Source organism: Amblyomma americanum, chromosome 5, assembly GCF_052857255.1.
Source record: "Amblyomma americanum isolate KBUSLIRL-KWMA chromosome 5, ASM5285725v1, whole genome shotgun sequence".
Lineage (NCBI taxonomy): Eukaryota > Metazoa > Arthropoda > Arachnida > Ixodida > Ixodidae > Amblyomma > Amblyomma americanum.
The window spans coordinates 52,807,566-52,820,280 of record NC_135501.1 but is presented as its reverse complement, the minus strand read 5'-3'; the positions used below and the strand labels follow the sequence as shown (position 1 = coordinate 52,820,280).

The window sequence follows — 12,715 nt, the reverse complement described above, 5'->3', positions numbered from 1 at the left end:
ACCCCTCTGGACGTTTCGACCTCTCGGAGTTGCGTAAGCGTCTGGCTGTGCGGCTCAGTATCGAACCCTGTGGCTTGCGTGTTTCAGACTAAAGGTGCTCCTATGGTGCACCTCCCAATAATTAGCGACACCTGTCGAGGTCAAGACCAAACGTGCGTGCACATCCCCGTCGTAAGAACCATTCAACCTGCTGGGACGTACTCTGGGAGTGCCGGGAGTCCGAACACTACTTTACCTAAGTGGTATTAGCGGCTTTGTATGCTGTTAGAATAAACGAATTGTTAGCTCTCTGTCACAATCCCTGCCCTTTTGTTTTTCCTAATGCTTATAAGTTAGTTGTGCGGGCAGATCGTGCTTTCATCTTTTATTTAGATCGAAGCGACCATCAATTCAAATGAAAATTCTTGCACTGAAGATAACAGAACATCCTTTAATGCTTGGGAATATACAGCATTAGCAACTCTGGAAACGTGGCAGTCTATCTTCTCATCACAGGACAGACTGTTAGGCGGAAAAAAGTGGAGACAATGAACGTCTGGGAGCGGAGCTGGCATTTTCCTCGATTTTAATTAGTATCTTCAAAACAGACTTACCTTTGTGATTGAAACGTTGCTCATGAAAATATATATATATATATATATATATATATATATATATATATATATATATATATATATATATATATATATATATATATATATATATATATATATAGAGAGAGAGAGAGAGAGAGAGAGAGAGAATGCGTTAACATTTATTTATTGGTAACTTGAGTACACCTTGATTGTTACATACTTCTTAAATATGGCGTTTATTGGAGCTGTTGTGATCGATTTTATTCAATAGGTAATAATGTGTGTAACCTATCTAAACCAGCAGTGGACACGATGAACCAAAGAAAAACTGAAGGGAAAAAAAGCGAGCTACTGTGCAGTGAAGCGAAGACACCGAAGCATGAGCCAGACTACGCGCCTTCCATTTCACGCTCCGCCAGCTCTTCTTGCCCAAAACGATGGCTAGGCGAAGGGAGACGCAAATCCACGGACACAGGAGAGAGTGCCGGGGGACAGTTGGAAGCCGAAAGCTTCTGCCGGAGAGCTCCTTGTGCGCACCAGTCGGTGTCCGACCGTAGATATGGGCCGGCGCTTCGGAGATCTTTCGCACAGGATGGAGACTTCCCCGCACACCACAGGGCATCCGGTTTCTCCCGATAGCGGAGCCCGATATATCCGGGGGTGCTCTGTCTCAAGAGAAGCGCGGCTCGCATTCCGCCTGCCTGCCGTCGCGTCGGAATCTGTTCACGACAGCCGAGTGTTGCACTCGGCCAAGAAAGCGAATGTGACGTTGCGCTGTCGCCACATCAGCCGAGTTTCACTTCGGGCTATCTTTCTTCTCTTTCTTCTATCATTTCTCCTTGCCCTCAGCTCGGCGCTGATGGCTTCTGCTCCGCCGACGGTGGACGTCGTGAAAGGAAAGGAAACGGCGAGTGGTGTGCAGCTCTTTTTTTCTTCAATGTCGCGTTTTTATATCGCACATAGTTTGCGTAGTGGGTTTGTTCCTGCTACAAGACTCTCAGTGATCACTGTACCTCTTTATCACTGTGCTCAAATGTGAGCACAGCCGGCACCACTGCGGTGATGCCAGTGTGAGCTCGCCTTAAGTACTGCGCTCGTCCTCTCATGCGTGTTCACTATCTTAATCCCCGTCTTCTTCGTGCTCAGAAATTATTCTATTATGTACCGCTTAGTTAAGCACTCACGAAGACTGCATTGTCGATTACTTCGGAATATTCTAAAAACTGAAACGCTTCAAGTCCTTGACCTTCATCAAAAGCGTCAGTACAGTCGGATACAACTCGAGAACGAGCCTACTACCGTTACAGTGCAGGGAAATGCAGATGAGTCCCTCCCTCCATGGCCGGGGGTAGTTGCCTCCCTGCACTCACACGCTAGCAGGTTCATGAGAATCGGCGAACACCATTGGCTTAAGGGGGGGTCCTATGACGGGGAAAAGCCTCTCTGTTCTTGAGTTGAATCTGATTATAGTTGATAGTCCCACATTTCTCCTCCATAGCAAAGTTTCAGCAGCTACTTTCTCTGGAGCGTGTGATTCGTTATGGGTGCAAACACGCCGTATCTAACAGTGAGGTGGTGCGTGATCAAAACGCTTTGGAAAACTGAGGTAAAACCGTGACTTAAAGCCTGGAATTCAGATTTGTCTGATGTAGGGGTTGGCACTTTTCAAGGCCTAAGAGAAAATGGTAGTTAAAACATTCCGGTCAGGTGTCATTATTTAGTTCCCTATTAAGAGCGTGAGCTCTTACTCATCAAGTATCGAGATTTCGTGGGGTCTGCTTCCACCCTGAGATCACAGTGCCATTTGTGGCAGCAAATAGAAAACAGCACATCTGGCACTGAGACTTGTAGCGTCACCTACAATAGCATTAGAGAAGCAACCACCTGCCACTTGCCAATGATGACGTCATGGTCCAATATGGTGGATAGAAGTGGAACAATGCGAGTTTGACGTCAGTGGACGAAATGGCGGTATAGTCTCGGTTTCTCGAACCCAAGATGACGGTCATTAAAATTGGTTCTGCCCTCCCATCCCTTTCCGCCTCCCTCCCAAAACTGTCCCGTTACGGGACCGCTATATGTGTATACATTTCCTTTCGCTATACATACTCCGAGGACCGGAGCCACCCTTCCGGGGACAGTTGTGTACCAAATTTAGTCGGCAAATAAAACACTATGAGTTGCGGTATAGAAATAAAACCACAATTAAATAATAGGTAAACATTGTATACATGCAATCACTAATTGAAGCGTTACCATATCGCACCGCAAGCCAAATTCTAGGCCCACTTTGGCCCCCCAAACGAAGCAAATTCCGTTTGGGACGTATCTGGAGGGGGTGTAACTCGACAACGGGCGCGTTCTTCTTCGCTTTCTTCGTCTAGTACACCAAACACCCAACGCTTATTACTTGAACGTCTTCCAGACGGCGGCGGCCTTTTTTTGTTCTACATCAACATCATCAGCCTAACCACGTCCACTGCAGGAGAAAGGCTTCTGCCATATCTGTCTAATTCCATCCTGTGTCGTAATCGTTTAACACTGCGATTATCCTTGTCGTGCGTAACGAAGAAAAAACGAATCAGGATATAAGGCTCCGTAATAATTATCACCGCTACAGCTTTCTGAAGATGTGCAATAGTTTGAGCACGTGCGTCATGGTTTAAAAAAAGAGTACTTTAAAAACAGCGGAGCAGCCTCGATCAGATTATTTTTTTCTTGTCTCCGATTTCAGAGCCATTTTTAAGTTATTGAAAAACGACCACTCCCCACTTTATTCACGTACAGTACTTAGTGCTGTGTTTCATGTACTTCGAAATGATATAGCCACGATCATGAGTGAAGAAACAGCACAACCCTGTTAGGCGGCTCTCCTCTGAACGTGTAACAGCCGTGATTTGTTAACACCGTTTCTAGTTTTTAAATCAGTAATTCGGTAACGTTTTCTCTTTTCTGCTCTATTAAAAGGATTACACAAATCGCTATCCATATCAGGCATACTTGGCTCTCAGGTGCAAAATACTTCTCCAGCAAATTGGACTAGCGGCTTAAAACATTCATCGTGAACCGAGTCACGAACGCTAGATCAAGTCAACAACGCTTTCCTTCTACTTGATCGCAGAGTTTATCCTTGTTTCTTTTACATTTATTTCCTCGCGAACACAGATTACAAAAGTACCGGATGAAGGCGGGAAAGCCGCTGCCGGAAACAGCGGAGGTACTTGGACCCTTCATCCGGAAGTAGGGACCCCTCTCTACCATCCTCTACCGGATCTCCGCACCACAGGCCTATCTGTTGGGCAACGGAGAATGAGAACATAAATAAAATCAGAAGCACTGGAAGGGCTGATAAAGGGGAGGTGTTTTCATCTGTTTCGCGGTTTGGCCCATAGCCTGCGAGAAGGACATGGACACAAGAAAATGACGAACAAAACGCTGTGCTCGCTGATGCGTTCCTGACAACCCCAGCTGACGAGGAGAGTACGCTTTTCAAGTTCGATTCTGTAGCATTTGCTGACCGCTTAGATTGCGGAATATCATTGGAGGGATGTGTACACTTTAAATGCGGTTCTGTTGTCTTTTTATACATTGTATCACGCTTCAGCAAAAGTGGGGCTCGACTGTTCACACGAGGACTGGCACCAAACAGAGAGCTTTGTGAGTGCTCTGCAAGTTATTCCGCATTCATGCCGCGTAGTACGGGAAAAACGCCGCTATGAGACTTGCCGATGACTGTCCAAGTTTTCCGCGGCGAATGTTGTCAGTGGCTACTCAAGGACAACACCAAGGTGTGCAGAATGAGGGCGATCAGAGGCAAGGCATTCCTGGCTCTTTGATGCGTTCCTCCATTCCTGAGTCAAGTAAGATGCATTCCTAAAAAAATTGTGACTGACATTGTCACGGCTCCTAAGCCACAGAATACTGTTTAGGCGTCACGAACGAATGTATCCGAACTGACGTGTGTCAGAGATGCTCGCCGCTGGTGCCGTGTCTATATTTCCTGAGGCCTCGCAGCAGCACACAATACACTGCGAATCGACTGTCGCGCGCCTTAATAATTTGTCGTCTGGCCCAACGGCGTTTCCGTCGCAGCGGACCGCCATATCCGGTTAGGCTGTATGAGCAAACCAATGACCACTTCCAGAGATCGAAATTAGGATTTAACCCATGCTCCTCACAACGCGTCTATTGACCCCTGGACGCTATCAGTGCACAGGTCATTATCATGCATCCTGTCTGCATCTGCAGTTCAACCCACTAGGAGCTTCTTCCCGTATCTTCACTACGACTCGGGCATCAAGGATAAATCTGGTAGTTAGGGACGCAACTTATGTGTCAAGCTTCTCGGGTAGGCTGTACAAATAAAAGAGGAACGTAACGAAGCTTAGCGCAAGCCATGCGAACGTGTCAGATGGTGCTCTGCAGAGCAGGCACATTCGGTGATGCGGCCGAATATTGCAGGGATTCCTTCAGGGCATTTCAACTGTAACTTGTTTTTAATTCCTTTACTTGGCTGACTCAGGCAGAAACCATTCGAAATGATAGAGAAACTGAGGACGTACAGGCTTTTTCACAAGTTAACAGCCCAGAGGATTCGCTTCTGATCCATACCGTGTGGCTAGTAATGTGTCCTCACCGTTTCAAATAGCCTAAACTTAAGAGGATATCGTGTCCTGCTCCCTTCAATAAGCACGATTTCCACGAATGCTACAGGAGCCTCACGACAGACTGAGAAGAAAGTCCTCAGGGCTCTAAACTTTTGACAAAGCTTGTACCTGGCACTGTACATGAAGCAGAACCTTTTCGAACTCTTAGAAAACCTTCTGTTCAAATGGTAAAAAAAAACATACTATAGCGCGCACCAGGATTCGAATCATCACCAGCGAGAGCAGACCAGCATTGTTTTTCGATACCTTATTCTACTCGACGATTGTCGCTCTTTTTTCGTTTATCTCCCCAGTTTCAATCGCCGAGGCCTGTCGCGCTAAGCGTTGGAAATCGTCATCTTCGTGATCATTTATCATTTCGTTCTGCGCCACGGATGCTTGCTAAGGCGGATTTGGAGACGGCACATGCTGTGGTGTGTCAAACAGATACTGAGCCCACTGCCCTGCACTTAGCGGCTGAATGCGGTGGCACTTAAATTACCATAAGTCACTTAGAAAGCGGAGCGCGCTAAATAGCTAAAAAAAGAGAAGCGAGTAATGGCCCAGGCTCCTAAAGTTAAATAAGAAGCTAGTGACGCCATGCACGCGACCCACGAACACGCGAACGCAGGGGCGCGTTCAGTAGCCGGAAGACCTAATACACGGGTGCAAATACGACCGCCTATGGGTCACGCTTGAAAGCGCTAGGCCTTTCCGTCATACAACTTTTGTCCGTAAAGTTCCGAGACTGAGTAAATTAAAAAAATGCGTTTAACATTGGAATAATTCGCGCAGCACCCCTTCGAAATAGTCTCCCTTGCAGGCGATACACAACTTACAACGCTTATTGACGTCTTGGAAACAGTTGGAAAAAGCTTCTTTTGGCAGGGCTGTCAGCTCCTTTTTCGTGGCGTCCGGAATCGCTTCCACGCTCCCCATCCAGCGACCTTTTAGGGCTCTCTTCACTCAAGGAAACAGGAAAAAATCGAATGGGGAGAGGTCAGACGAGTATGGTGGATGGGGAAGTACAAAACTTCTGTGCTTGGCGAGAAGTTTTGTGACGCTGAGAGCAGTGTGCGGCCTTGCACTATCATGGAGAAGGCTTCATTGTCCAGATGACCATAAGTCAGGGCGACGGCGTCGTAGTGCATCACGCATGTGCTGGAGCACGCGGATATAAAACTCCTGATTCACCATCTGCCTTTGCGGGACGAACTCGTGGTGTATGACACCTCTGGAATCGAAAAAAAACTATAAGCACCGTCCTTGTTTCGGTCTTCTGTCGCCGCACATTTCTCGATGCCGGAGAGCTTGTGCACCGCCAATTGGCGCTCTGCCTCTTTGTTTGAAAATCGTATTGAAAACACCATGTTTCGTGTTCAGCAATCATGCTGTCGACGAAAGCAGCATCCTTCTCTGCCTCGAAGAGCAAATCAGCGCTCACTGATGCCCGTGTGTCCTTCTGGTCCTGTGTGAGGGAGTGCGGCACATGTCTGGCATTCAGCTTTCGTTTCCCCAAGTTCTCATGAAAAAATTTGGTGGCATGTTGTCTTACTAATGACAGGAAAATTTGATAGCATGCGGGCTGTAATGGTGCGGTCTTGCTGTACGATTTCCTTGATCCGAGCCACATTGTTTTCATTCTGCGAGGTTGAAGGATGCCCTGTCTTGTGTCGTCTTCCACAGACGACGTCCTCCCCAAAACGAACCTCTTGTGGCACTCGAAAACTCGCGCCCGCGATAATGTCTCTTTGTCGTAAGCGTCACGAAGGAGCTCATACGCATGTGTGACTGTCTTGCCAAGCTTCACAAATAATTTTGTGCTTACACGCTGTTCGAGGTGGACGTCCATCTCTACACATTCACTCACAGTAGAATGCGCAGACGACTCATGACAACTTATTTTTCTACATGTATTGCCATCTAGCGGCGGCCACAGCAATTAATATAAATAGCTCAGGTTAGATCGAAAAGGTGGCGCTACACATACGCACCAAATTGTGTTTTAGGGAATCATTTCTAGAGAAGAAAATAAATAAGTCTTGAAACTTTACGGACAAAGTTGTACATTTCGTGCTTTCATGTACACTTGAAGTCGTGATCGGTAATGGAGCATGCAAAATCTGCAAGAAACATTGCTCCAGCGACAAAGCTTTTCATTTGTTAACGAATTTCTGCAAAGCACCCACAGCGGAGAATTCCCTGCGAAAAGCATGGGTTCCTGGATTGAATCCCTGGAGCGTCCTCTGCAGTTCAGTGCAGGGGAATTGCAAAACACTCTTGTACTGAGTTTTAAGTGCATGATTTCAGTAACCGACGAAGTGAAAATGAACATGGACCCAACTACAACGGCACAGCCAACAACCCATAGAGCTTGTTTCCCTCGCAAAAGCCATTAGTCATCGCAAAGCAATTAATAAGAGAAGGACAAAAACATGTACAACGCAAGCCGGAATCGTTCAAGTCCCTGCCGGAGGTAGTTTATACCAGGTCTTTCAGGAGAGACCTTTAATAATTCACAAAAATATGTTTTTGAGGTAAAGATATGGCTTTTTAAGCATATTTTTGCCAGTTTTGGTGGACATAAGAAAACCTTTAATCCTTTTAAGTAGTGAACTGGTTGACTAATTTTTGAATAATTAACATTTAACTATTACAGTTGGGCGCCTAGTTGAAATTAGACATTTGTAGCCGATCGTTAAATAGACATGTCAGTATTTAAGATGTAGAAAACGCGGATATCATTGGCGCTCGACAAAATTTCGCTTTTTTCAATAGTTTGTGCACTGGAAAGGTTGCTTCGCCTGCATGCCTTTCGGAAGCGAGTGTATTTTGGCGCGATATAGTCATATTTTGCGGAGCCACAGCGCCGAAGGTAATCGCGTTTTGGAAACTTTAAAAACTGATACTTGTTATAACTACCGACCGGCTACGAATCTCTGATTGCAACTAGGCGCCGAAACCTAGTAGTTAAAAAGTGAATTATTAAAAATTAGTTAACCAGCTTACTACTTGAAACGATTCACCTGTTTCCCTGTGTCCCCCAGCACTAATAATACTATGCCGCAAATGCCATATTTTTACCCTAAAATGCCTATTTTTGAGAATTCCTGAAAGTCTTCCCTGAAACACCTGGCATATGGTGTTGATCAAGTGTTTTCAGCGAATAACTGGCGCGCTGAAAGGAACAAAAACCTACCTGGTGACATTATCCACGGATTCAAGTGATACGACGCCCTGAAAAGCGGAGCGCATTGGGAGTTTTTGCTGTCTACCAATGACATGAAATAGCACAGCGCCGTCCAGAGAAGGAGAAACGCGCTTTATGCCGGGCAGAGGGCGGGGGGGGGGGGGGGGGGGGGGGGAGGGGGGTCTATATTTCTGCTTCCTCTTGCGGTCACCTTCGGAAATGGAGTGCCAAGAGGGGCGGTTGTGCCATCGGCGAAAAGGAATGGGACGTCGTTGAAACTGTTCTCTGCCGTTTTTGTTGGAGCGGCCAGCGATGTATCGCCCCGGGCTCAATTTCCATCACGTCTCCATCTAGAATCGCGCTGGTTCTCCTGTCTGCCGCCTGCGAGGAAAACAGCGCTTGATGCCGGAGACCCGGCAGTACGCATTGCTTTCGTTTTGCGGGGTTTCTATCTTGGAACTGGCGCTCACTAGCGGAATTTCACTCTCCGTTTTCCTTTATGTTTTTTTTACTTTATAACTTTTTTAAAAAGCGGTAGGTACTGTGAGGAAGATGCGACGGTGCAAAATTGGCTGAGAGGGGTGAATTCATTTTCTCCACGTACTTCTCAGGCGCGTTCGAGTGCCGCAAGAATTTACTTCCTCGTCTCCTGTTTTCTGTCGACGGCGGAGGAGGTTAATTCGTTTTTGATTACACTAGACGCGCGAATCTCCGCGGCTATGTATTTAGTTTTCGCCGATGTATATAAAGAAGGGTGCACCTGACTACCAGCGATTTCATATAGAAGAGAGAATCGGGAAGTTCACGGTGTTTCTCATTTCGGACTCTCCTTCCGCTGATTTACGTGAGGAAGCTTCAAACCACTGATGCCGAAAAGATGAAGCGTTCTATATTTCGTTGTCGATGAAACAGACCCCAAAGGCATGTTCCATGCCATGTAAACAAGGTGCATTATTTTCGTAATTGCAGGCTTTATGGGTACAACAGTGCGTAGGAGATTCGAGAAGCTGGCGACGTGGGCGCTATAATTGCAAAGTAATTGTCTTTAACCTTAAGTTCCTAAATGCCTGCTCTTTTCTTCTCTCTCTCTCTCTCTCTCTCTCTCTCTCTCTCTCTCTATTTCTATCTTGAAACGCTCTTGTCCTCCTTTAAGAAAACGAGGCAATCCTGGATATCTTCCATTTTTCACCGCCCTATACAATATTCAGTGAAGAGACTCGTCAAGTCCTTGTTGAAGGGTTTTTACAAAATGCGTCTTTCTGGCTCTCGTTGTTGGCAGTCGAGCTGCGGTGAATCTTTTATTTGAAGCCAACTACGGTTTCTTGCTCTTTTTCAGTCTAACTCTAAAGAAAAAAAAGCGTGTTTTTGTGGTGTCTTTTTTTTTTTTGCCGCAGCGGCAAAGCGAGTGCCAGGCTTTGCACAAAGCCAGCACCAGCCCATCCAGAGACTTTCCCCAATGTCCAACTTTCCGCGTCTTCCTTGTACGTGAAAGACCCGTCTCAAAATGGCTGCGTCCGCAAAGAACTCGGGATTCATTTCTTTATCGCCGTTTTTACGCCGCGGAGCAGCTTCGCCCGCCTACGCTTTCTGCTTTCTTAACCTTTCTATTTTTTTTTTCATTTTCTCTTCGTCCGGCGCATCCGTTTTATTGTACAGCCCAGTGGTCTTTTGAGACTGAGACCGCCTCAGGGCGAGACGTGATTCATGGCTGTCCAAAGTCCTCAAATCCGGTTTCGGTCATAGCGGCCGTCCGCGAGCTCTTTGTACGCCTGCCGTAGTCTCCGTTCGTGGGCGCTTTTCTCCACGTCTCGCACACACGCCGAAATGGTTCTTGTATGCTTAAGTCTGGTGCTCGCAGATAGTGCCACGAGGCAAATAACGCCAACTTCAATCACTAAATACAATCCCCGTGATGTAGCAACATAAATTTCAGTACTGAATTTCTAGTCCATTCCGTGATTGTGTTGCTAAAGGATGACAAAGAAAGGGAACATTTCGGGATGCTGTAGGTTATCCTCTTTTAATGGATCTTACTTTTGCACTTAAGGAAAACTGGGACAAGTTGAAGCTTCGTGCTATCATTAGGTTGCCGTGTTCTAGTCAAAAATACGCTACTTTCACTCAGAACAAAGCTTTTGTAAGCTGGAACATGTCAGTAAAAGAAATGCACGTGGTGCTGCCACCACCGGACGTTTTTGTATAAGCAAATTATGGTACGTCACGACCTGTTTCTGCTCATGCATCCATGAAGCTAGGCCAAACCACCGTTCACTTGAAAACGGTGTCATTTGTGTCTTCACCTTACGTGTTCGAATATTATTGCGTGAAAATGGTTAAACTGTTTTTCTCGAGAATAAATGCGTCTTTTGCTGGCAAAACTTAAGCACGGCCAGAGGGAGCCATGCAATCGATTTCTACCCAAAACAAAAAATTGGCGGAGCTGTCCTCAGTATTCAGTTTTATAGGTCCTCTGTTAGAAATAAAACTTGATGCATGAGCGTATAACGTGAAAAATTGTGAAGGCTGCCTTTTTCACGAACACGCTCCATAACATGCAAACTTTGAAAGTGGAAAGTGCGATCGAATGAGAGCGCACGTGGGAGGGGACGACCTACCGCAAGCACTACGTGCTTTGTCTTTTCTTCGCTTTGCCTACAAAAAATAACGATGGCCCAACTAGCCTCCAGATCATGAGCTCTTAATATGTCCCTGTTCACTAAAGAAGCCCGGTAATCCTACACTGCGGATACAATACTATACTGCTTGTGACGAACTGTCTCTATTTAAGACTGCCCTCGCGCGGAGAGAATTACGTGCATTGCACAAGCAGCGGCCAGATATCGGAGATATATTGGTCATCGCGAGAGGACCGGGTCCCTTTCGCGGTTGTCACCGGTGCGCGAGATGAAGAGTATTGACCCAGTCACAGCAAGCGTGCCATCGCTTCGCTTCACTGCCGACTGGTGATTTATGACCGTCAGGAGCCCGGCTTCCAAAAATGGTTCAGTGCACCGCGATTCATGTCGGTTTTGGTTGGTTGTAATGCGCAAGCCATAAGGAGGAACGTGAAGCTTCTCTGCAGGAAACCTTCTAGTTTCTAATTAACTCCTTTGCTCAGCTACAATAACTGCCGTAAGTAAAAGGAAATCCCTCTGGATGGTGAATCGTAACACGTGCCTTTGAAGAGCAAGAAAATGAAAAAAAAAGGCTTTTGATTCTATCTCTCGTCCGGCTCATTGCTGATTGATTTCTGGTACCTTGAACACCGTATGTGTTACAGTTTCGCGCAGCCTAGCACTGAGCGATGTTCTTGAAATTCTGGCTTGGTGTTTGCAACCGAGTTCACCGAGCCTTTGCATCAAATTGCGTCGATACTTCCCTCCCAGCACGCGACGTGCTCCGAATTTTTTTCGCTATGAATCTAGCACGCACTCGAATAACGTTACTGAAGCAAAGCCGCCGTCGAAAAATGTCACAGAGTTACATCTGCTGCTTGTTGTTATAGTTGCGCAGTCTGGTGGTCACCGTCAAGTTACCGTCTATTAAGTTTTAGAAGTTTCGGTAGTACCGCTATTAATTTCGCAGAAAAGCACAGTTCACGAAATTGTCGATAACGACGTGGGACTGAAGAGTGGCGATAAACATGTATGAAAAATTGCAAGCAAGAACCGCTCAACAGCAGACAGCATCGGCACTATACACACATCACTTATCCGTCCTGTATAATATCAAAGTTAAATGTTTAAACAGCCTAAATGGGACAGAGAAATGTATCTCGGCCGACATTGCTAGATTAATCGGCAGTTGGCGTATCATACAAACCGTACCTTGATCGAGCATTTCCGTGCTTTTGTTAGAAAGTATGTGAAATACTTGAGTACCATAAGTTGAATATTGCTACTAATCTCGACTTACACCGGAAACATCAATTTAAAGGCTAACTTCACGTTCTCAAATTCACTAATTCATTATATAGAGCACCGTGGACGTGGTGATTGTGATGTGCATGAAGAGATTGATGGTAGCAGAGCTCAAAGGAGCCCCAAGCGCGCTGCTAAAATCCTAAAATAAGGGCGAATGACAATGTGTACACAATCTCACCTGCAATATTTTCATTATAGCCGGCTTCCCGATGGTAACGTGGCTGTCACAATAAGCGACCAGAAAAGATACAGAACAGAGTGCTTGGCAGCGCGCTAACCAGTGGCAGTTTCAGGTGAATGTGAGCTCAAGTGAGCTATCTTGTAACGACAGGGCGCGCACCTGGCCCTGCATTGAAAATACTATGTGCTTCTAGCGTGTTC

At 46.2% G+C, this 12,715-nt stretch overlaps 1 protein-coding gene across 3 annotated transcripts in view; it reads left to right on the top strand.

Moving 5' to 3' along the window:
* The window catches only part of LOC144132433 (uncharacterized), a 131,781-nt gene that overhangs the window by 23,084 nt on the left and 95,982 nt on the right, over positions 1 to 12,715 (top strand). The window contains exon 1 of one of the 3 annotated variants that reach the window (XM_077664843.1): positions 1,415 to 1,489. The exons of the other annotated variants lie outside the window; for them this stretch is intronic. The gene's annotated coding sequence lies outside the window, so the exon portion shown is untranslated. Of the gene's footprint in view, positions 1 to 1,414; positions 1,490 to 12,715 lie in introns of those variants that run through there. 3 annotated transcript variants of the gene reach the window in all.